This window comes from Canis lupus, chromosome 18, assembly GCF_048164855.1.
Source record: "Canis lupus baileyi chromosome 18, mCanLup2.hap1, whole genome shotgun sequence".
NCBI classification, from domain to species: Eukaryota; Metazoa; Chordata; class Mammalia; order Carnivora; family Canidae; genus Canis; species Canis lupus.
The window spans coordinates 35,723,887-35,749,931 of NC_132855.1; the positions used below are offsets into that span (position 1 = coordinate 35,723,887).

The following is a 26,045-nucleotide window of genomic DNA, read 5'->3' on the forward strand; positions in this document are numbered from 1 at the left end:
CAGAGGGTGACCTCTTCCACATCTTTCTCCACAATCTGAGTTTTTCAAGAGCTAAGAAAAAGAGAAGATTCCAGTTCCAAAGAAATGTTGCATATGTAGATAAATTGTTTTGTCACTAAATACCTCAGCTTATTAAATTAGACTTCATAGATGTCTTATATAGCATAGCCTTAGCTCATTCCTTGCTTATCATATCATTCATGCTTGCCAACTGCACTTGCATTGTTAAAAACAAGACAATAGGCCCAAACCCAGTTGGTTGTCACCACACTGAGATTTAACTTAATAACAGTTTTGGCTTTCCCAGAAATCTCCCCCAAGAATCACCTGATCAGGGGCACCTGGGTGGCTCAGTCAGCTAAGCCTCTGGTTCTTGGTTTCCATTCAGATCCTGATCTCAGGGTTTTGGGATCCAGTCCATGTCAGGCTTCTTGTTGAGCGAGGAGTCTGCTTAGAATTGTGTCTTTCCCTCTCCTTCTGCCCCTCTTACTACTTGTGTGTGCTCTCTCTCCCAAAAACATAAATAAACCTTTGGGGAAAAAAACAAACAAACAAACAACAACAAAAAACATCGGATCAGTTCTAGCAAGGTAATCTGTCTGATAGATCCATCTCATCTTCTAAAGGAAAAGATCCTTGCAGTAAACAACTGACTTTTTTTGCCTGGTATAACTTCTCTGCTCCTTTCACTTCTGCCTGTAAAACTCTGATTTTGTATAGCTTCTTAGAGCTCCTTTTTGTCTGCTGCATTGGAGGCTGTCCAAGGCATGAATCATTGAATAAAGCTAATAAGATCTTTAAAAGTTACTCAGTTTAATTTTGTTTTTAAGAACTTAAATAGCCTACATATTTTGGATTAAAAAGTCCATTCCTTTTATAAATCTACTTTATTCTTTGACAAATTTTCACCTGATCACTTTCCTTCTGCATTTCCTAGGTTTAAGTTGAAATAATGTGAAGATTCTGGGGAATAGGTGAACATTATTCCTTTAAGATTCCTTTTTTTTAGTGACACGAAGGATATATTAGAAAAACATGTTCTTTTGAATTAACTTGCCTGTTTTGAGGAGTCAGAGTGTTCATGGAGTTGTGACAAGCTTCAAACATTGACTAGCTGAACTGTTGAGGACAGACTGTTACTGAATCAACTGAGAATTTTTAAATTAAAAACAAAACTTCAATGCACTTAACCATTTCTTCTTTTATGCCACTTATCTCCTTTGATTTCTCTTTTCTACTTCTCTCCCTTATAAGACTCCCCTGATGATTCATCCCTCAAACACTTCCACAGGCAAACATTCTAACAGGGAATAAAAAAGCTATTTTTTCTCATAAATATACATTGAAATGGAATGAAGGACTCCTTTCTACCCATCTGACTGCCAGTATTCATTGTCTAATAGAATATTGGATTATTTTCTTCAAGACTCCCTGTTCAAAAATCAATGTTCTGCTAGACTGAGCGGCTGACAGTAGTATAAGGCTTGCTAGACCAACAACTGGATGCCCTCAGAATTGGAATCCAAAATTGTCCCTGCTAATGATGAGCAGTAAATAAGGAAGAAAAAATACAATTATATATGTTTCATTTGCAGTCATGAGGACCTTTATAAATTATTTTTTGGAAAAGGGAAATATAACTCAAGCTCAAGAGGATATTAATTCAAATAAAGGGATTAAAACTATCTCTTAATTACTTTTAGGGATGGATGAACTTGGCCATATTTTGGGTTTGGGTTTATTGAGTATCTCAAATGTTTTCCCAGATGTCTGTAGTTTAAAAAAAAAAAAAAAAAAAAAGCTTCCCCAGCTACCTTTGTTTTATAGATCTTGAGTAATTTATGATAAATCCAAATGAAAATATTTTAATTTGGTTTGCAACTAAGAAAACATTTGGCTTTATGCTTTTTTCTATTAATGTTTGAAGTTAAGTTTCCAACTAAGCTCTAAATCTTCTAGAAGTTTTATGTGTAACAAAAAAAGCATTTATTTTTAAGAAAAAGATATAACCTTTCTTATATGAATATTACATTTGTTATGAAAGTAGGGTAAGTGTATTTTGAAAGAGCACACATAATGTGTGGCTATGTTGGTATTGTTTTAGACATAATGTATTGGTTTGAATAAGAGTGCAGGATAGCCTTTTAAATATCTTAAGTATACCAGGATTTATGAAATAAAGCCTTTTAAATAAAAGCCTAATTAAATTAATTTACTTTTATGACAATATTGTTGGGAAGCATCAGCTTTATCACTTTTAGGTACTGTTTAAAGTGTACACAAGAATACATTTCTAAATTTATGTCTAGTTTGAATTTAAAACAGAGGCAACTTTGTTAAATTATAAATATAATTTATTTTCCATATATTACTACAGGAATGTATATATGTCTACTTACACATATATATTTGCATTCATACATACATACACGTTCTAAAAGGCACATCAGCAAAAACAGTTTTCGGTATTACTGAAGAGGCTGATTATTATTATATACTTAGGCCTCTTGCAAGACTATTTCTGCTCAACCAATCCATTTTTGTCATTCTTTTTTTTTTTTTTTTTTTATGTTTGGGATTTGTTTGCAATCCTACTGGAATACCCATCATACAATCAGTGATCAAAGTAGTCTCATTCTGTTGATGTCTATAATGATTTTATCTGAAATGATCTACCCTACACATAACTATAGTAATGTGGATCATATTTTCTATTGCTATGTCTTTACTCAGAAAACATCATTTTGTATATTTCTACAGGAGATATTTGTTGCAGGCCATCAAAAACAGCATCAAGGGTTTGTTTTCATTTGTATAGCAGAAATGCTATATGTAGTCATTTTTCCCACCAGTGTACCCTGAAGTATTTTATCTAGTCTGACATTTTTATAGAAGGGAGACATTGTGTTTTGTCTAAAAATACATTTTCATATTTGAGGACACTAAAAATCTAAAATCAACTAAACTGTGGTTAGTTAACTTATTTCTGAGACAAAATAGTTTTTTGGTTATTATTATACACTCAACTCTGCCAGGAGGCTTTCCTAGCATAGAGGTAAAGGTATTTTAATATAAACACTTAGCTAAGTTTTCCTCAAACAGACTATTCCATTTGGCTAAAACAAATCCTCAGTTCTGCTGTGAATGGGCTATGGTATTTTCTACAGTGTTCTGACAATTCCTCTAGAGAGAATATGTGTGCAATTACCAGAGTTTCTTTAACTAATTTGAAGTCAAGATGTACTAAGGTCTGAGGAAGTTAAGAGAAGTTGACAGACCGTGTTTGATTTTTCTTTAAATATATGTAATCTATTGGATCTGAGGGGCATAGCCTTATTTCTTTGTTCAAAGAGGTTCTTCTCACCTTATTTCATATCATCTCTACATTTGTCTTAAGGATTACATGTTTAATGCCCTTTGGTTCTTTGGTAACTTCACTGTTATGTTTTGCTCTGCTTTTAATTGCATAATGACAATGATCTCTAAAGCAAGAAGAGAAGCTTTGAAGTTATTAATGATTTGCTCAAAACTGCTGAAGACCTGAGAGCACTGAGAAATAGTTGTGGTGGCCTTGCTAATATGTGTCATTTACAAAGTGAAAATGCGCTTGTGATATTTGATTTATATTGAATTAACATTACTACTTTTATAAAAACTATTCTTGCCTCACATCTGTGTGCCAGGTGGATTCTTAAGTTCTTATTTTTGACCATTCCTTTGTACATCCTTTATATTGCAATTTTAGAATCTTTTCTTAGTTTTCAGTTTCTAAACTTAAAATACCATGATGTGTCTTACTGCTTTTTCAGAAATGCGTATTTTAGTTGGCCTCATACCATTCAAGGCAGGTTCGGTGAAACTTGGAACTGCTGAAAACATTACTAATCTTCTATTGCTATTTGCAGTTGGAGGTAACTGTCTCCTTACATCCCTTTTGCACTCAACTCAATGAAAATTAAAATTGACAGAAACAATTTCTAGAAGGAAAGTGGAAAAAAATGAACAAAGAAGTTGAAAATATATATCCTCTTATCTTACATTAAGTTCATTTTATTTTAACTATAGTTCAAATACATATAGTGCACATATTCAAATTACAAAAAGGAAATCATATAAAGTAACATTTTGAATGATAAGACAATAATTGTTTGGGATAGTTCATTTGTATAGACTATCTACAAGTCAATTAATTCTCGAAAGCTGTGATGGACATGAATTGAAAAGAGTTTTAAGAGCACAGTACATTAAAGCCTGTAAAACACCTTGTTTTGCTATGATTTTAAAAGTAACTGATTATCATGTAACCTCACTCATGTGGAATTGAAGAAACAAAACAGAGGATCATAGAGGAAGAGAGAAAAAAATAAAACAAGACAAAATCAGAGAGGGAGACAAACCACAAGAGATTCTTAATTATAGGAAACAAACAGGGTCGCTGGAGGGGGTGGGTGGGGGGATGAGATAACTGGGTGATGGGCATTAAGAAGGCCACATGATGTAATGAGCACTGAGTAATATGTAAGACTGATGAATCACTGACCTCTATCTCTGAAACCAATAATACATTATATGTTAATTAGTTTAATTTAAATAAAAATTTTTTAAAAAGTAACTGATGGCAACACTGGATTCTCATTCCTTCAAAGCAATGTTATCTTTGCTTTGAGCAAGGAGCTGGAGTTGTCTGGGACTAAGTAGTTCTTGCCTTCCTTACAAAAATTCTTTACCTTCTTTATTAAATTTGTCATCATCCCCTCCATTCCTTATTGTTTTGTAGCTGACCAACTTCATTTATATTAACTACCTGGCCCTCTAGGCATTGAGTTTGAATACCTTACATAAAGGTCTGGCTTTACTAAATCCTTAATCTTGAAGTCTACTGCCTATGTTGGGCTAATATTGGGAGGCCTCTGTGGGATAAGAATCTATTCCTAGACAGGTCTGGGATGGTGCATTAAGAGCAATGGTTTTGAACTTTGATTACATCCAGTGTCTTCTCTTATCGTAAATGTTCTACAATATCTGGTTTCCAAAAATGAAATGAAATTTAAAGCTAATGTAATCTACCTATACACGCAATTAAAATATACACTGCCCTCAATACTAATGAAGAAGAATAAAGGAGTATAAAATAAATGCTTGATCATGATTACATTAAAAGATGTAATAAAGTAGTCAGAGATACACCTCTAATGAGATTTACTATGAACAGGAAGCCTGCAAATTTAGATTTACCCAATGGCATATCTTTGATGACTCTAATGGCAAAAAGAGCATCACACTCAACATGATTTTCTGATATGGTTGACATGGTAAAAAATTCCTGGTAGTTTCCCACAAAACAAACTATCCAATCAATTTTTTATATGTATACATTGCATAATGTAATTAAAACTGTGTAAAGTTCCTTTGTACAGATGTGACAGCCTGTTAGCAAGGTCTTGGGATCCACTAAGTATAAACAGACATTTCTCTGCTATGTATGTCTGTTTTCTGGGGGGCACTTAGAAAATCAGATGGCATCTGGAAAATGCATTTTTGTTAAGGAGAGGTAACCTCCCTGGATATATGTAAACCCTGCCCCAACTAAATGCCAGTAATGCCTTCCACATTTTGTGCCAACCAAAATGAAATAAACAACAGACATCTCCAAATGTCTCCTATGGATAATACTGCCTCTGATGAAAAACAGTTAGTTGTCTGATATGACTGACTTTCCAGAATTCCTGAGCAAATTGAACTGAAAGGTAAAGGGTTGATCTTTTAAATTAGAACTGACAGAGACAGGAATATTTTTTTACTTATGTGGCTTGTGAAAGTTTACTTAATTAACATATCAATGCATTTGCAAAAACAGTACTTTTTAAAATCAAATGATTTCTAATATTAGTTCTCAAGTAATTCCCAAACATTTTTTGGGGGGGGAAAATAATTTAACTACAGATAATTCTGTGAACTATTTTTTAAAATGAAGAAAGATTTTTATATATGATACATAGTGAAGTTGAGAAATAATTGCAAACGAGATGTTTGGTTTTAAGTAAATATAAATAAATTTTAATTCCATTTTTCATAGTAAACATATATAAAGATAATTTTAATTTTTCTCCTATTGGGCTACGAATATAAATTGGTTTATATATTTAATAATTATAAGAAAATGTCTGATTTATAAACATAGACACTAAAAATTACATTTTATCTCAGTTGAGTTTGGGGATTAAATATAGACTGAGAGAGATTACACTCCTTGCACAAGATAAAATATATGCAGATATCAAAGTCTTATTTTTAGAATTCTAATGTTTTGCTCTAAAATGGTTTTTATATTTCTCGTATTTTTAAATGTTTTTTTTCTAAACAAGACATGAGAAAGCTTTAATTCTTTGTAAGAATTCAGATCACACATTGTACAGTCTTAAATTTTATAAAGGAAAAACCCAGATTGGATATCATAACTCTGTTTATCCCTCTTTATTTATGAAATATAACAATTTGATGTGCCATAGGAGAACTTAACTACAAAACACAATTTATGATCTGATTAAGATGACCCTGAGGCAAATCTGCAGAAATTTTACCTTTTTAATGTTTCTTTTTAACTTGCTTTCTCATAGTAATTTTCTTTATGCTGCAAACAACAGCTTCTTGTGGCACAGGCTAAACAGTCTTTGATCAAGTAAAAGACTGAAGTCATTTAAATAGATGTTTAAGTAGCTGTCAGAGTGAAAATAACTGTGACATCTCATACTGCTCAGGTTCCTCTGTGTGAGAAACCATCTGAGGGCACAGGTCACTGTAGACCCATCTGATCTCAAAAAATGCCAGCTATGGTCACTTGATATGAATTAAATGGATTCTGATTTGTAATTAGCTCTATTTCAAAGGGGAGAAAAAGTCAAATTTCTTAATTAAAAAAAAGAATTTATCAATATTCCTTCTCATTCTCTATCAACTACCACCAACTCTGCCCAAGAATTAAAAATCTCTTATTCAAAGCTTTTCCCTTTTTTTAAATACTTTATTCATTTGTTTGTTTGAGAAAGAGAAAGTATAAGTGGGGTATGGGTGTGGAGAGGCAGCGGGAAAGGGAGAAGCAGACTCCCTGCTGAGCAAGGAGATGGCCATGGAGCTCCATCCCAGGACCCCAAGCTCATGACCTGAGTTGAAGGCAGCTGCTTAACCCACTGAGCCATCCAGGCACCCCTTCAAAATTTTTCTTATGAACCCAATTCTGGATTACTGTTTATAACCAGAGTCAGAAAGGTCTCAAGTAATCAAATACATTTCAACATGTTTTGATTTTTATCTCACCCTTTACCTAGTCTCTAGTTCAATAGAATAATAAAGTAAGCCACAGAGAGACAAAGGAAAAACAAAGACTTTGGGTAGTCTAGAAATCATATAAAAACTCCAAGTGCTAGAAAGCAGCCTGGCTTGTAGACTGCCCAGAGCTTTTTGTTTGTTTGTTACCACTGACAGGAAACAGAGAATATAGCATGCAGAATGCAAGAATACAAGAATACATTCATCATTAAATAAAAAAGACCAATATAAAGATTGAGTATATTTGTTTGGTTTTTAATACCACTCCACTAAAGATACTCTTGTATAATATTGAATATTGGCATTTTCTAAAAATGGCCGCAACTTTTTTTGTTACCACATGCTGTTCTAGAAGTTTGAAGCTCTCCGTTAGAAGATAGAGTCTACCATCACTTGAACTTGAGTCTTTCTGACTACCTTGACAAATAAAATGACTGGAATTGATGCTACATGACTTTCAAAGTTAAATCATAAAAGGTGACATGTCTTCTACCTTGTTCTCACATTCTCAGGACTCTCATCCTTGGAATCTGGCCACCATACCATGAGGAAGTAGCCAAAACCCATGAAGATTCTTAGTGAACAGCCAGCATCAATCACCATAAATGTGAGTGAACAAACTTTCAGATGGTTCCAGCCCCCAACCTTCAAGCTGCTTCATTTGATAAAGAGTAAAGGAGGGATGAGCTGTATGTCCACCAAGCCTGCTCAAATTATGCAGGGTTGATGGGAAGAAATGGAGGCTGTAGGAATTGAAGCAAGTGATTAACCTTTTTTCATATTGTCCCTCCGAATATATAAGTATTTACTAGTCTTCAAGACCTCACATTTTTAGGGAGAAAAAATTCAATCCCTACTTTAAAATTTTTTACCCATGTGATAAAATCCTAGTTAATAATCTCATTTTTATTTATTTTATTTTTAAAAAATATTTTATTTATTTATTCATGACAGACACAGAGAGAGAGAGAGGCAGAGACACAGGCAGAGGGAGAAGCAGGCTCCATGCAGGGAGCCTGACATGGGACTGGATCCTGGGTCTCCAGGATCACACCCTGGGCTGAAGGCGGCGCTAAACCGCTGAACCACCAGCGCTGCCCAATAATCTCATTTTTAAAAGCTACCCACATATTTATATCATCAGACAAACTAGATCTCATATATAAACTAGGAGAAGACAAAATCAATTGCCAATACTGCATCATTTCTCAAAAAACCTTTATACAAATAAACTTTTACTATAATTAAAACGTATAAGGCCACTGAGAGTCTATTTCTAGAAAAATTTTATAAAATTTTTCTAGAAGCCTTTTTGAATACTAATCTCAAGATATATATTCCTGATAATTTTTAATAGATCAGAATATATGTTAAATAATTTTAAAGGGGTCTTCAAATCTTCAAACCTATTTGAGATATTTTTAAGTGCAATACAGCAAATACACTGCATTCACTTTGGTGAAGGTCTAAGGTCTCAGAATGGTGCCTGTTTGTTCAAACTGATTTATAAACTTTATAAGAATGGATTTTCTTTTATCATTTACAGAGTGGGATATTGTCTTTGTTTGTATTTGATAAGAGAATTATAGAGTGATAAAACATTGCAAAAATTACCCCACTATTATTTCTTAACTCAAAGAATATTTGCTACCTCTCTCTCGTGGATATTGTGAAATTATTCACTTTTAAACATCTTTAAATCCAGTTATGAAAAGTGTCATAAAATGTACTATAGCATTGTGATTCTTTTATCCCTTCCTAAGCTGTCATCTGAGTTGTCAATTTTCCCCTGGGAGTGTGTATTCTAAAGATGTTTTTGCCAAACATCATAGTAGGGCTTTAAACTAAGTGTCTAAAACTATTCACTATGAACACAGGGTAAATTGGGTTACGTTGGAATGACAGTATATTCATTTGCAAGTCCCCTGACACAGTCATTTCAACAACTTAACTTTAGCATTTACAGCCAGCTCCCAGCTGCAGAGGGAAATTCAATGGTCTCATTATTGTGTCTGAACTGAACTGTGTCATGCAGGAGGAGATCCAGAGTCGCAGGCAGATTGGGGCCTTCCGGTTCATCTGCAGTTTGAGCTGGTTCAGCAGCAGCGGCAGAATCAGGAGGCAGGATAGCATCAGCTCTTAGTGAGGAAGCACTGGTTCCACTGTAAATCCTAAACGAATAGCAATTTTTGCCCTTTGAGGCGCACAGAATTCTTTTGAACTCCTGTAGGATTCAGGGATCACAGGGATCAGCTTGACTCCTGGAAGCAGGATGTGTTCATTCAGAGGCAGCAGCTTTGGCAGCCAAAGAGGATTGTCAGAGCCTATTTTCCTTTTAGCAGCAGGAGTAAGTACTGTAAAGAAACAGGGCTCAGGGAGGCTGCATGATGCATAAACAGTATGTAATCCACCGAATGTGCTGGGAATTACAGAAGAAGGGGAACAGGAACACAATTCTGCTGACTACATTGGGGGCGGGGGCAGGAGGAAGACCTCTATGCCATGTAGAGGTGTAGACTACTGCTTGCTGGAGAGGCCCTTGTTATTTGGAGGAAGGAAGATGTCCCGTGCATATTGAGTGGCCATCCCCATTCTTTATCAAAAAGGGGAAAAAAAAAACCTTCTAAAATTCTGTCACTGAATTCTGGACAGATATATCTCTTACTTATATTGCTTAATCATGTCACTTGTTCAATCTATTAAACTATTTAGAAAATAATGGTGGGGTGTGTGGCTTAATAGCTGAAATCAACACAAGCATCAAAAGAAGCAAAGGGCAATGCCAGGGGACGGGGCACAATGCTATTGCTTTCTGCATAAGGGAAAAGAACATATACTTCAGAGAATTGACTCTGTTGTGTGAAATATGAAATGTTTTCCTGGGGATTTGTATTAAAGCTAGCATTTGATTCTTTGAGTCGACTTGCAAGCACTCTGGGCAGGAATAAATAAAGAAGCTATCATCAATCATTGGATATTTATGCTAAGGAGGACTGTTTTCTTCTTTCTTTGTCATTTGTTTAATGGCCCACTCAGCAGGACTCCTGAAGGCTAGGGCTCCAAGCCCTGAAGGCACATGCCCAAAATCCAGCACGTGATCTCCCCATGCTAATTTACCAGCACTATTCAGAAGAAGGAAAAGAAAGTAGGAAAGAGCAACCAAAAGAAGGGCTTGGTCAAACATAATACTTGCAGCTGCATTTCTGTTTCTGAGAGAGCTCTGGTTTGCCAGCCCTTCATGGCAGTATTTTCAGGAGAACAGGATTTGGCATGGTTTTCTTCCTGTGGAGGAAAAGAAATGGCAGGAACTCCATTATTACATTTTAAAATTGCCCTCTTACTTCCCATTGAAAGAAAAAGATTTTAGGCTATTTCAGAGGATAATAAAATAATGAACAACAATTAGTCAAACTTGATGGAAAAAAGAATGCTTCCTTATATGACAATATTTGTCAGCATGATGTGTCATTTACTGCTAAGGTGTGACTTTGAATTTTTGAACATTTTACGTTTAGGAAAACTGTATAAATGTATACTTTGTTGCAATCTTACTCTTCGAAGCAAAAGAAGACATTTAAGAAAAATATGGCATATAAGGTTGATAAATCTATCAACAAATTTTGACATTTGAGGTTTTCATACTTATTTTTTCCCCAAAGTTCGTGGAATTGGTTTTCAAATATGTCTGTTATGCATAGTGAAGCCAAATTGGTCTGAGTCGCCAATATTTTAAAAGTTTTGCTCATCTCTTATGACTATTTAAATAGAAGGACTCCAAAGGAATGTGAGCTATAAGGCATTAGCAACATGTTTCCCCATAACTGAATTAGTGAAATTTGCCATCCTGATTAGCTATTTTCCACTTGTTACTTTAGAATTATCAAGGCCTTGGAGAGGAGAAGGAAGAAGAAAGGCACAAATGCTTCAGATTGCTCTCCTTTGACACCAAGGAAATGAATTAGTAAATAGAGATGATGAGCTCTTGGACAGAATAAAAGATTATGGTTGCTTTCAAAAGAAATGTCAGATTGCTAAAGTAAGTATTCTATTTGGGGTCATCAATCTGCACTCTATGTTACATAATAAAAAGGCAAGGCTTTATTACCTTAATGTTTCTATCTTAGATATGCTTTTCCTAGAGTTTATTTGATTCTAAATATAATTTTTAAGCATCTGTTCTACATCATTTGTTGAGCATGTACTATATCAGTGAATATCTGCCAGATGCTAGAAAGATAAAGAAGATAGGTTCTCTGCTAAGCTTGGAACGGGTAGTGTATTGAAGTTAAATATATTTAGTTCAGTAATAGGGTTACAAACGTTATGCAATGAATAACCACAGAAAAAAACATTAATTTCAACTAGTTTAATTTTAGATGGCTTTATGAGGAACTGGCATTTGATCTAAGCCTGGGAAGGTAGGCAGAATTTCCATTAAGAGAAATCATGAGCATAGGGACTGAGTTATTAAAGCTTACACTATACTCTAGAAAAACTGAATTATAGATGCATGGAGAGGATAACAAGATAGCTCTGAAACAGTGAGCATGAGTCATTTACTGAATAACAGTGAAATCTGAATTAGAGTGTAGTATACTTGGTGGTTAAAATGCATTCTGAGGGTCAACATTACATAAGGAAAAGAAAGTTGTTATAGATTTCAGAATCTTTCAGGTTCATATCCTGTCATTTCCACTCAACCATGGGAGCATTTGTTAGCTTCTCCAAGCCCCAACTATAAAATATATCTACTATAAAATTTATATAACAGGTTTAACATGAGGATTGAACTGAGATGCTATCTATGAAATATACTCATTTTATACCTCATATCCAATAAATGGCAGCTGCTATCATTATTATTGTTATCTAAATAACAATAAATAACATAAGCTGTGTTCTTATGTAGAGTAAAACAAAGTTGGCACCATAGTATGTGGCTGAATGTTATGTAAAGAAATTAAAGTCATGCTAACTTTACTGTAAATTGGAAAATCTACTTTGAAGAAGACTGTGAGATTATCAAAATAGTTTTAGAATAATGACTGAAGCAACATGAAATTTGTAGTGGGGGCATGGAAGCCAGTTAGGAGGGTCCAACCTAGAATGAGGATAAATAAATCATAAAGCCAGATAGCAACAGATAGAAACTATTGACCCATTGCACTTGATGATTCAAAGTAAGAAGAGCTTAAAATGTTGATTACATTTTCATCATGAGAAACCAGAGCAAAGGAAGAGAATATATTTGGAAAGATGTACCGTGTGTTCAATTTACAGTTAGCATTTGAAATGACAGACCTGAAATCAAAGTGTTCAGCAGATGAGCAATATCAATGCAATTGATTTAATTGCAGAGTGATCAGCACAAATGTAATCTAGAAAATGTGTATAATTCCCCAGGAAGAGAAAGTATTATGAGAAGAGAAGACAAGAGACAAGGGGTAGTAACTTGAGAAACCCCAACATTAATAAAAGGGGAGAGAATAAAGAAGACTTAAAGGTTGAAAGAGATAGCTTCATTCCTTAAATCTTTTGTTTAGTTATAAGCATCATACTTTAAGGGGAATATGGACTGTTGGATAGCTTTAAGAGAACACGAGGAAACTTAGAATGTGAAAAGAAGGTAAAGAAAATTAGAGAAAGATTCAGATGCTATAAATTCTTGGAGGACCACTATATGAAATAAACATTTGGCCTTCTCCTCCTATCTCTCTCATTTCTTCTCCTTCTTACTTTTATCTTTCTCTTCCTCCTCTTTTTATGTGGACAGAAAAAAACAGTTCTAATTTAGGATTCAACAAAGAAGGCTGGGACAGATCCACCAGTCATAATTACAGTCTAAGCTAAAAGTAGCTTCTGCCTCAGGATTACACACTACCATTCAAATTCTGTCTTGCTGTGACTTGGGGGATTAAATATTACAAAGTAAAGGGCACTCATCTAATATAAGACTTTTTTTTTAAGATTTCATTTATTTATTCATGAGAGACAGAGAGAGAGAGGCAGAGACATAGGTAGAGAGAGAAGCAGGCTCCCTGTAGGGAGCCCAATGCGGTACTTGATCCCAGAACCCCGGAATCATGACCTGAGCCAAAGGCAGATGTTCAACCACTAAGCCACCCAGGTGCCCCAATACAAGATTTTTTTTAATGATATTAATCATCCTATTTTAAAATCAGTCAGTTTTCCATTTTTCTTCTATACAGACTATTAAATATATATTTATACCACCATGGTCATATAAACAGCTTATGTAGTTACATTTATCTCTGTTCTCTATTTCATACAATCATTTAATCATAAAACATGAATATTTATTCAAATGAAAGGTGATGGCTATAATTCGAACATTTAAAATTTTAATAATCTAGAATTTCACTATATTTTTATTTGAAAAATATTATGATTTGGTGTTGACAATTTGAAGAAAGTTTCTATAAAACCGTTGCAAAGTAGTCCTACTTTTATTTACTTCCCACAGAAAAAAGTAGAAAGTAGAGAAGAATTATTAAAATCACTAAAATATTTAATTAATATTTTATTAACCAGCACTAAATAATATATTAAAATGTTGCTGGTACCTGAGTGAGCTGTATCTATCATATCAAAGATGGGAAATTTAAGTTATAGATGGACTTGGCATCTTTTGGTAAAATAAGCAACCTGATAGATATTTTCTTCAATATTTATCACGATTTTTCATTGTATTTTCTATGCCTCTTCATTCCAAATCCCAATGTCCCATATGCCCCCAGTAAGAACTTTCTCTTTAATATTGAGCTCTGAGGCGATTTCATGTTGGTGGTTGTGTCTCCACAGCCCAAAGCTAATTCTTTTAATTGTACTCTTGAGTTAAACTAAATGCACTTCTATTTTTTTTTCTCAAATTGTGCCCAAAAGAAAGTAAAAATGTTAAGAAATTTTTAAGAAACTGGGTTAATTGAACAATGTATAATTTGATGTCCACACATTTTGACCAAAAACTTGTAATTTAGTAACCTTAAGGTAAAGAAACTCATCTGACTCTTAGTTTCTTCTTTTTCAGTTCTTATATATTAAGAAGAATGATAAAATAGGTTTATCAACTTCTGAAAAAGATAATTCTTTGCAAGGAAACCTATCTATGCAAACACAACTTTTCAGAGCAAGTACTCTTAAACTTTCAGGTCCATAATTATAACATGGCCCCCTGGATTCCACACTGACTTTACACAGCAACAATGAACATTAAAGAAATAAGATTCATGTGCTAGAGTAAAAATAAAAGCAACAATATCATGTATCTATTCAGACACACCTATGCAAAACCAGTTCTTGTCCTCAAGGAATTCAACTGATCCAAGGAAGGCATAAAAATAATGTTGTAAATTTTTAAAAATGTTATAATTAGTTATAATATTAGACTATACAACACTTCATGATGACCCTAAAAAGGGAGGGATTTATTCATAACAGGAAGGTCAAGGTAGTTCCTCATGGAACTTCAATAAAGTTCCATGAGGCCAAGGAAATGTATCCATTTGATTCATTACTATTTTTCCAGTATTCAGTAACAGCTCATGTTCCACCTGAGGAATTCAGTATGAGTTGAGTAATTATGTATAATAATGGATAAATTAATTGATTACTGAAGAAGTGATATTAGAGTTGGATCTTGAAGTATCTTTAGGAGTACAGGATGCCTACATGACTCAGTGGTTGAGTGTCTGCCTTTGGCTCAGGGCATGATCCCGGGGTCCTGGGATCGAGTACCACATCAGGCTCTGCTTCTCCCTCTGCCTAGGTCTCTGCTTCTCTCTCAGTGTCTCTCATGAATAAATAAATAGAATCTTTTTAAAAAATAAACAAAGGTTCAGATGAAAAAGAAGGAAACCTAATTTAGAACAGAGAAAAAAAAAAAAGAGAGAGAGAGAGAGTATCCAAAATTTTATACTGTAACATTCTGAATTTGAGATGCTTGCAGAAATCCTGATAAAGATACCAGGTAGAAAGTTGTAACTGATATCAATACTATTAAGAAATTAAAGCTTGCATGTGTTTATACATATGTGTGTGTGTGTGTGTGTGTGTGTGTATCATTTCTCTTAAGGCTTACTCATCCTTTCCCATAGTTTCAATTACTATATATATATAGTTTCAATATATATATATATATATATATATATATATATATATATATATATATAAAGTCCTAAGAGAAATAAGAGACTAGGGAGGTAATAGAGCAACATGGAAACTGAAACAATCTCTACAGACACCTCAAAATTTTCAGTTATAACACATTCAACACCTTCTCTTTCAGGATACTAATCAAAAAAAATAGTGAGGAGTCAGTAAGTTTATGGGAGGTGAGCTTGAGCTAACATTTGTTTGAACAGATTTTTTTTTACTGAGATGAGAGAGCCAATGAAAAGACAGACACACGAACAGGAAATTTTGACAGACCAAGAAGCTAGAGGGTGAGGAAAGAGTTGTCATAATGAGTGTGGCTGAGAGGCCTCTACCACAAAGTGGGTGGTTTCTTTGCTTCTAAGGCAGGAGAAAATAATCTGAGATCCTTAATTGAGGTGGGAAGGCAGGAAATTGGAGAATATTTCTATTTATTTCCTCCATGTTCATGATGTAATAAAAAGCTAGATCATTTGCTCGAGGCAGTAGATTGGTACTGATCAAAAAGAGTGGAAGAGAATGGTAAAGGTTTGGAATAACCTTCACACAGAATGTGTGTGGTGGCTTTTAGAAATGAACCTATAGATCACTGTCAAACTAAAGAAACAAAGGAGTCTGGAGAGCCTAGATTTGTAGCAGAGACAGTCAGCACCTTTGAGTAGTTTCTGCAGCCATGCTTGGTAACATGAATAGGACAAATTGGGAAACTGATCACCATAGAAAGAGAGACTAGCTGAGGAGATTGTGGCAGGTCCAGGGAGTGAGGTAGTGTTTTCAATAGGTTCAAGTGAATGTGAATCCAGAGAATGGTACCAGGGGATGGTATACTTGAAAACCCAAGGATTATTGTTGTTTTGTTTGTTTTTAATGCCTAACAGTAAGTGTTTTGGGAGTGAAAGTGAGAATGGGGATGAAGTATAGAAAGTTGTGGTTAGAAAGCAAGAATTTTCAAATTGGAAATTGGAGATGAGAATAGAATCCTAGAAATTAGCATAGCCCAATGTACAAGGAAGCATTGGTGGCAGTATTTTTAGTTTTTAGATTAATCCAATCAAACGTATCAGTTTTGGGCCTGAAAAATGTTGTTTCTGCTAAGGAAATTAGGCAGAGGGAGGGAGCCTAGAACAATGATAGCAATGACAACAACAAGACATTTTCAGCCAAAATCTGTTCAGACAATGACTTGATAGAACAACTCAGCATCCCATCATCAGCATCAGCATCGGTATCATTCTTTAGCTTTTTAAAAGCCTCAACTTAATTCTAACAATATTTGTTATGTGGCAGGCACTCTTATTCCTATTCTACAATGAGAAAAAAAAAAGAAGAAAGTAAGATTACTGAACCTAAAACTGCTAAGTGTAGAAGGTAGAACTTGAATACCAGACCTTTGGATAGAAGTGTGATGTTCTTTACATTATTTACATTTATACCATGCTTTCTTTCTTTTCTTTCTTTTTTTTAAATTTTATTTATTTATTTGTTTATTTTTTTGCTTAAGCTACAGTGCTGTTTCTCCTTATCTGCAATTTGAAGAAGTCAGTTGGCACAAATCAACTTTTCTATTTCAAATAAGAGGGACTTAGGGGCATCTGGGTGGCTCAGTCAATTGGGCTTCTGCCTTGGGCTCAGGTTGTGGTCTCGAGAGAGTCCTGGGATTGATCCCCAAGTCAGGTTCCCTGTTCAGTGGGAGGGTCTGCTTCTCCTTCTGCCTCCTGCCCCCAATTTTACATCTCTGTCTCGCTCTCAAATATGTAAAATCTTTAAAAAAAACAACAACAACAAAGTAGAGAGACTTTATATTCTCAGATAATTTAGAGAATTTACATACATATATAATATAAGTAAAATATTTGATCTTTATAGAATACATGAAATTGATAACAGGGTGTGCCCTTATGTGTTCAGACAAAATATGTACTTTGAACACTAAGGAAGTGAGTTTGTTAATTCCTACTGAAGAGATATTAGATACATTCTGGGTAACCTTATTTCCCTCACTTGAGCCCTAGGTGCGTTCATTGTGCTGACCTGCGACAAGGATGATGGAAAGGGAGGACTTAGACTAAGAAGCAAGGGAGCAGTGCAGTCACACAAGAGCAAATTATTGTGGCCAAATGTTTCCTTTGTATCAGGCAATAGACAGAAGACATCAACTTCTAGCGGCGTATCCCTTATTAAAACAGACAAAGTATGCTAGATTTTAAGCTAGTGCCAACGTGAAGGTCTTTACAAAGCTGGATTTCCAAAACTGGGCACGAGTGTCTCAGTCACAAAAAGCCCTAAGAGGCTTACGACCGACTTCAGCTGTCTCTTAAATAACAATTATAATATAAAAGCCATCTTTATCTATGCATATCCCAAGGAGACTCAATTTATCAAGAATAATTTTCTTCCTAAAACCTTGTTTGCTTGCTGCTTACAGAGAATTTTTTTCTTTTTCTTTTACTCCTGAGTTCATCTGCAGACTCAGTGGCTGCAGGGATGTTAAATATTTGGAGGGACAGCTTCCATTTTCTGGAGGTTGCTACTGTGACAGACAATCATGCAGATCAGAGGCAGAATATAGGGATCTCCAGGAGCAAAGGTAGAAGGCGTTTAGCCTGCTGGCGGGTTCTGGCCCTGGGCACCTGGTAGTATGGAGTATATGCTGATCATGAAGCTGATATACATGTAAAATATGCCTGCGAGTATTTGGAGGTTTTTAGCCATACCAGGTCAGCATTTATCTACTAGAAGGGTGAGAATGTTTCCAGGTTGCATAAAATCACAGTAATGAGAGAATGCCTCCATACACTTTGCCGTGGTCTTTAACCAACCTTTCTTCCACATTGCAAACCATCAACAACACCCTTGCAGGCAAAATTTGTTCATGCTACAGTGTGCAATTATGCTTTTTATTGTTTTCTGGATGCCTCCTAAGAAGACACTCGCCCTTGATATCATGGTGATATTTCAGCAATTCTTTATAGCCTCCTTCCAGTCCCCTATTATTAAGCATTTCAACCTCATTAATAATTTATGTCCACGTTTAAGTCACTGGTTAGAAAATACCTCTAAGATTTTACTTTATTAGCTTTTGAGTAAATGTTCCCCAAATCTCCTCTGCATTTTGTTAAAAATGAATGTTATATATCTTTTGATAAAACCTACAGAGTTAAGTGCCTAATAAAATATTACATGACTAAAATGACAATTAATATTTTAGTTTTAGCTGAAGTATGAAGGTTGGCCTGCAAAGGTATGAATCACTGGTTTTTCATTTCTTTAATTCTGTATTAATTGGTACTTGAGGCAATAAACCATAACATATAACTCTGGCTTCAGATAAGCTTTAATGAGAGCCTGACCTTTGCTTAGATACTTCTGTGACAGTGAAAGGGTTCAGGATAACCCTTTGAAGCTCAAATTTATGAGATAAATGTTCTTAGCGTTTCCTTATCTTAGCTTGAGCTGATTATTGGGGATATTCTGGGGGGTTATACTTGAGACTTGGAAGAAAATTATATTCTATTATGTCCAGTTCAGTGGAAGCTTAAATAACATTAGTGTAACTTCTTTTTAGTTCATTACTTTGTACTTCGAAAGCACTGAGGTTCAGAGATCAGCAAAAGGCATGCAACCATCCCCAAAAATTGTATAAAATGATTAAAGTATCACAGATATTTTCACTGTATCAGCATAAAATCTTATTTAAAAGACTGTCATTCATATCTTTATGTGCTATCATACAGTGAAATCAGTGTTTAAACAGCATTTTGTTGTTGACTCATCGAAAGAGCCAGAGAGATATTTGATAGTTCCAGCACTTTAAAAGAGGTAAAACTAGAAAAGTGAAATAAAGAAGATTTGGAGTGTTTGCACACACAGTTGTAGGGAAATACTTGTAATTTGAATTCATTTAGTATGTCTTTTTTTTTTTTTTTTTTAAACCAAAACTAGAGCTGTGGCATTGTATTGAGAAAGCTTGAATTTGAGTTGACAGGGAAGATGTAGAGGATGCAAATGTGGACAAGTGTGGACCCACACAGCCTGATGAGATCAAAACACTAGGACAGCATCAGTCCTTCTCTTATTTTTGTACCTCATAGCAATGAATGCCTTTGACCATTAGCAATTCCAGAAAATGTGTCCCTTGGCAAATCTGACATGGCTTTCTTCTGATTCTCTTTTACTCTGGATTCCTTTTCTCAACCAGGATCTGTAAGATGCTCAATATTTGCTGAATGAATAAAGGAATCTCCCATGAGATTACTTCTTATCCCTTCCCACATTTTCAGCTAACACAACTGTACACTAATTAATTACTGACTTGTAAAGAAAAGATAAAGCTACATGACTTATGTGTCATCTAGTTCATGATGGAAGACCAGACTCACGCATTTGCTTTGTGTCCTCTTTATTTCCAACTAAAATAAAAATAAAAGATTACATTAAAAAGTCAATAAACCCATGGCTGAGGAAGAGAGGACAATGACAAAAGAAGAAAGGACATCTGCAATTTTCTGGGAGGTGGCAAGTGTTAGATATGGGTTGAAGAGCATCTAGGTGGAGAGTTAGTGGCATCTACGAAGGAAGCTACTAAAAAAGTCAGAGAACAGTTTGCTCAGCAGCATTTCAAAGAGGCCTGAAGCTTAGAACCATTGATTTAGTGACTTAGAGTAAAAAGTGGATTTTTGACAACTTCAGAAGTTAGCAATGCCATGCTCCTACCTGTCTAGAGTATACACACACACACGCACACACACACACAAACTTACACATGTATACATACACATACATACACACACACACACACACAAAGGCTAGGGTTTGCGGCTTGACAGAGAATGCCATGCCTGTTCAATCTAAAGCAAAGTTGATTAGTATTTAAGATTCACACTACCCAATACCTAGAAAGGATCTCCCTTCGTTGGATGATTTAGTAATAGTCTTCTATTCCCCCAAGAGATTGCCATGTGTCTCTCCCGGAAAGTGTAAGCCTCCACTTTAGGCTTTAACCTAAATTATCTCTTAATCCCACAGAGCCAGTTTGTGTTTCTTTACCAACAGCTGTGTTTTTGCTATAATTAGCATGCTTTCTCAAGAGGTGGATCAATAACCAAAGAGAATCTTACATGCTGCAGTACCTTCCAAAATAAGATTCTAGGAAGAAATCTCAAATTCCAGTCAGCTCTAATGTGCTGTAACACCCAGCAAGATCATGCTTAAAATCTACCTTTTCTTTATAGATTTATCACCCTTAGCTGCTTTTAAGGATCTGTCTTATGCTTGGTTGCTAGGTCATCACAGGGAAAGTGGGATCAGGTAACCCAGCCCAGAGAAATAGCAAATAGCAGGTTTTTAAATTTCCTTTCCTTCCTTTCTTCCTTCCTTTCTTTCTTCCTTCCTTCCTTCCTTCCTTCCTTCCTGCCTTCCTGCCTTCATTTCTTCCTTCCTTCCTTCCTTCCTTCCTTCCTTCCTTCCTTCCTTCCTTCCTTCCTTCCTTCCTTCCTTCCCTCCCTCCTACTTTTCTTCCTTCCTTCCTGTCTCTCTCTCTTTCTCTCCCTCCCAGACTTAAAAATAAATAAAGGAAAGGGATGAAGAGGCACCAGTGAGGCTTTTATGAGACAATAGCCTCAGAGTTGAGCTGCTGTCCTAACTTCTAAAACCAAGCCTCATACTTAGTAAAAAGTTACAAGGTGATGGCGACCATACTCTTACTGCTTTATCTTAGGAAAATATTTATTTGTGTCTAGATAAATAATTGCTCTCAGGTTTGATCCTTAAAACACTTCAAATAAAACTTATAGCAATTCATAACAATAGGTTGTAATTTTAATATTTTAACAGTACAGTCATTTGCTGGACACTTTGATGTCCACACTACAGTTCTCTCTCACTAAGGTAAAAGCTTCAAAAACAAGACCAGAAAAATGGGTGAGGATAAAAGTAGGAAGACATATGGCAAGTAGTGAACAGAGACATTATAATATGAGGTAAGGATTTGAAAAATGAAACATATTTGGACTTATTTCTTGTGAAAAATAGTGAGAGAAGTTATTTTTATTAACAAGGCAAGGGACAGAAAGCTAAAAAGTCTGTTTTTGAGAATCTTTTCAAATATTTTTGCCAAAATCAGCTTTACACTCTGGCCATGTCTATAGCTGCCCCTTCAACCGTGCAATGAGAGTTTTCTCACACTCACCCTTAAGTAAGCAAACTAACATGCATTCTGATGTAGACCAAGGCAGTCCTCTTCAACTCCAGTCTCCAGAGTTAGCTGGGTCTGTGGGCATAATCCAGAACTCTTTCTTTCTTTCCTTCCTTCCTTCCTTCCTTCCTTCCTTCCTTCCTTCCTTCCTTCCTTCCTTCCTTCCTTCCTTCCTCCCTCCCTTCCTTTCTTCTTTCTTTCTTTTTTCTTTCTTCTTCTCTTTTTTTTTTTACAGTCCTGAGGTCTTTTATTTTCTTTACATTTATCATACCATTAATTCATAGGGAATGGTTCCAGCAGTTCAGGCTCCTTTCCATTGGTTCTCACAAAGTTTGCTTCCCTGGGTGGGACAGGCTGGCACTTCAGTTGGACACAAGTACCTTTCTCTTTGGCTTCCTTCTTTTTCTGATCATTTTCCTTCACACGCTTCAGGAAGCTATCTCAGCTCTTTGGGTGTTTAATATGCTCAATGCGGACATTAATTCTCTTGGCAAGAATCTTGCCCTTAACTTGTTTGTTTACAACAATGCCAATAGCATGCTGAGTAACATTGTAGAGTCTTGCAGTCTTGCATGGTAACATTTGTGGGACATTCCTTTTTGAACAGTGCCCATTCCCTTGATGTCCACAATATCACCTTTTTTATAGATTCACATGTATGTAGCCAAAGGAACAATTCCATGTTTTCTAAAAGGCCTAGAGAACATATAGCGGGTACCTCTCCTCTTTCTTTTTGTGTTGGACATTTTGGCAAATTACTGAAAGATGGCGGCTTCCCAGAACTCTTTTCTATGCTCTCCTGAACAGGGCTTAACATCTACTTGGATTTCATTTTTTTAAAAGATTTTATTTATTCAAGAAAGACAAAGAGAGACAGGCAGAGACATAGACAGAGGGAGAAGCAGGCTCCCTGGATGGGGGGAGGGGGGAATCCTGATGCAGAACTTGATCCCAGGACCCCAAGATCATAATCTGAGCCAAAAGCAGGTGCTCAACCACTGAGCACCCAGGTGTCCCCGAATTTCATTTTTTTTGTCTCCCTCATAGGTCTTTCTAAGGGATGAGGCTGGTATAAAGATGTATTTACCTTCCAATTCTATAGATTACGTATTATGTAACTCATCTTCAGTTGTAGAAATAGCTACTGTCAGTTTAGCTCTAAGTAAACTTTAATTTTCTCTTACACATATATCACTCATTCTATCCTAGGAATTGCTATGATATGGCAGGAAAACAATGGTGCTCATTTTCAAATCAAATACAAGTATGTGCATTAAATTATTTAGCAAACTATTACATGCCAAAAATGTTGGCTACTTTTTTTTCTTTTTACTCGAAATGTTTGTTTTATCCTATTCCAGAGAGGACTTAAATTGAGATAGATATGTGGATAGACAGATAGATAGATGTAGAGATATAGATACAGATAGATACAAGTACAGATATAGAAATATGTATTGTTTAACATGGCAACCACTAGCCACATGTGGCTTTTTAATATTTGAAATATGGTCTGAATTTATAGGAGCTATAAGTGAAAAATAAACCTCACATTTCAAAGACTTAGAATACTAAGAAAAATAATGTAAAATATTTCCTTAACAGTTCTTTTACTAATTACATTTTGGAATATTAATATTTTGGACACATTAGGTTAAATAAAAGGTTTATTAAAATTAATTTCACCCCTTTCCTTTTACTTTTTTTTAATAAGTTCTCTAAGAAGTGTAAAATTACATTATGTGGCTCATATATTTCTACTGGTCAATACTGATATGTAAATTGCAGTGAAATAACATGAATCAAATTTAACAATTCCTGTGTAATATCATTAAATATTTCTCTGGCAAGAGTAATTCAGAGGACTTTATTCTGAAGCACTTAATGTTCAGTGTAGTGTGGAATAAGACTAAAATAAGGACTAAGTAGAAACACTTCTAATTTTTGAAGATTGTTCTGCTACCCCACCAGAGGGAATACGAATCCATTTGACTTTGGTCTGGAGCACTATTAGGTGGTGGTGCTGAATACAATTGATCAATGTGTCCCTAATCCATTTATTTTGGCAATAGTAGATCTTTTAAATGGTGAAATAGATCAGAGTCTCTGTAGCATTTGCTTTAGTTAACAGTGGGGAAAAAAATGTTGCCATCTCACAGTTTTTGGACCCAACTGCAAAAATGGGATTAATGAGGCTCATTTTCACACTGAACTGCCCCGGGTCCCACATTAGAGAACAATGGAAGTATATAATTACTTGTGTTAAAGAGAAATGACCATGGGATCTAGCTTGGTTTTCAGCGTGATTTAAAAGGATAGGCTTTGCACCTACTTAACTTGACGTAGGTGAATTTTGGTACAGGTGGGAGGTAGAAGAGCCAATGCTGTCTGTGATAAGATACACACTACATATAAATGAAAACAAAATTCAAACACTTCACTGAGAAAAGTTAGAACATATATAGCCCCACACCATCCTCTGCTCCACACTGGAAGTCCAGCAGCTGAAATGAGCACTGTCATTTATTTTATCCTCATAATTATCATGAAGACAGAAATATCAGATGAAAATCAAGAATTACAAACCACATTTTAAAAATCAGAAAGATGCAACAAAAATTCCTTTTATTTTATAATGCATAATAAGCATTTTTGTCCATTTCTACCTGGTCAGTATATCAGTATAATACATTGAAGTATTTAAAGTAAATTGTGATTTGAACTAAAAGAAGATGATTGATGGCTCTCATCTATAGATTCCAGGGCCTTTCTAAGTTGAGATTTCAGTTATCAAAATCTTCTTAGAACAACACAATAACAACAAAAGGGGATCAGTAAAATATAAGCAGAATACTATGCATCTCCTGCAAAAAAAATTATGGTTTTAGGTATATTCACATAGAAAGGGGTAATATTGCAGAACAAAATAGCATAATATTTACTGATATTTATGGAATCTTTACTGTTACATATCCTCTTTTAAGCATTTTTAATTTATTGAACTTAACTCTCATTGTGTCTGTAAAGTACATACTGTTATTATTTCCATTTTATATATGAAGAAAGTGAGGGTTAAAGAAATTAGGTAATTTGCTCAAAGTCACTCAGCTGGTAATGGTATTTGAAGTCAGGCTGTCTGACTCTGTGGACCACCATTTCAAGGACCTCTCATCCTCCCTTTTAAAAATCAATAATTCCATATACGTATTTGCAAAATGTGGCAATTAATATTTTTTAACTCATGGAGTTTTTGTGATATTGTGAAAATTAAAATAGCTAATAAATGTAAACCCTTAGATAGTGTCTCTCATGTATCAAAAGGATATTTATCTATATACTTGTGATTTATAGAAATAGGAGCATGTGGCCAGCTCAGTCCCTGGAGCTTGTGACCCTTGATCTCAGGTTGTGGGTTCAAGCCCCATGATTGGTGTAAGATTATTAAAAATAAAATCTTAAAAAGAAGGAAATAAATACACATACATATATGATAGTACATAAAGTCACTTTATTCTGATATCAAGATATTTTTTTCATATTGAAGGTTTACATTTTTTTACTCATTTATAGTTTTTTATAATCTTAAAAATATCTTAAGGTTATATGTGAAAAAGACTAGTCAAGAGTAGTAATTCAGGAAGTTATAAATATATTATGAAAATTTACAGGATATTGTTAATTATTTTTGACCAAATAATTCATTTGAAATATATGCTGTATAAAAAAGTGAGATTCAAATCAAGATAATAAAAATTTAATTTAGTTTATTTTGAGTTCTTTAATCATATCTACATAAAAGTATCCTCTTTTTTATAGTGTGATATATATTGAATTTAGGATTATGAAACTGAAATCGCATTTTTTTCTTTTTAATAAAATTTATATGAAAATCCATACACAGTTATAAAACTATACTTTGAGGATAAGACAAGCTCTAATTTGTGAAAAAAGTACTACACATTTCGATTTTCTGAAAAAAATCCAAATTGTGTCCTCTTTTTACCCAAAGCATCATATATTCCCACAAGTGAAATTCTTAGCTATGATTTTGACCCATAGTGAGTACCCAGGTATCTGTTGAAAAAACAGAATATCTTCTTGTAAGATTTTGGAATTTCTTCACATTTTCCTATATGGATCTATTAAGTTATAATGCTTTTATTCTAAACTGCTACTTAGTCTTCAGATTTAGGACTTTGTTTTGTTTTAATCCTGTAGCAAACATTTTGCAAAATTAAGGTAAGTTAACCAAAACAATATTTTTCCTGGATAAGACTCTACTTTTATTCTTATTGGTTTCCTTCTGCAGGTTATGTATTATTAAAAATAACATGTCATGTTTCTTATAATGAAT

At 34.7% G+C, this 26,045-nt stretch overlaps 1 long non-coding RNA gene across 4 annotated transcripts in view; it reads left to right on the forward strand.

Annotated features, from left to right (window-relative positions):
• The window catches only part of LOC140609524 (uncharacterized), a 167,232-nt gene that overhangs the window by 67,868 nt on the left and 73,319 nt on the right, over positions 1 to 26,045 (forward strand). For all 4 annotated transcript variants that reach the window (XR_012011333.1, XR_012011331.1, XR_012011332.1 and 1 more), the window contains exons 3-4: positions 7,839 to 7,933; positions 11,202 to 11,362. This is a non-coding gene — a long non-coding RNA (uncharacterized lncRNA). The remainder of the gene's footprint in view (positions 1 to 7,838; positions 7,934 to 11,201; positions 11,363 to 26,045) is intronic.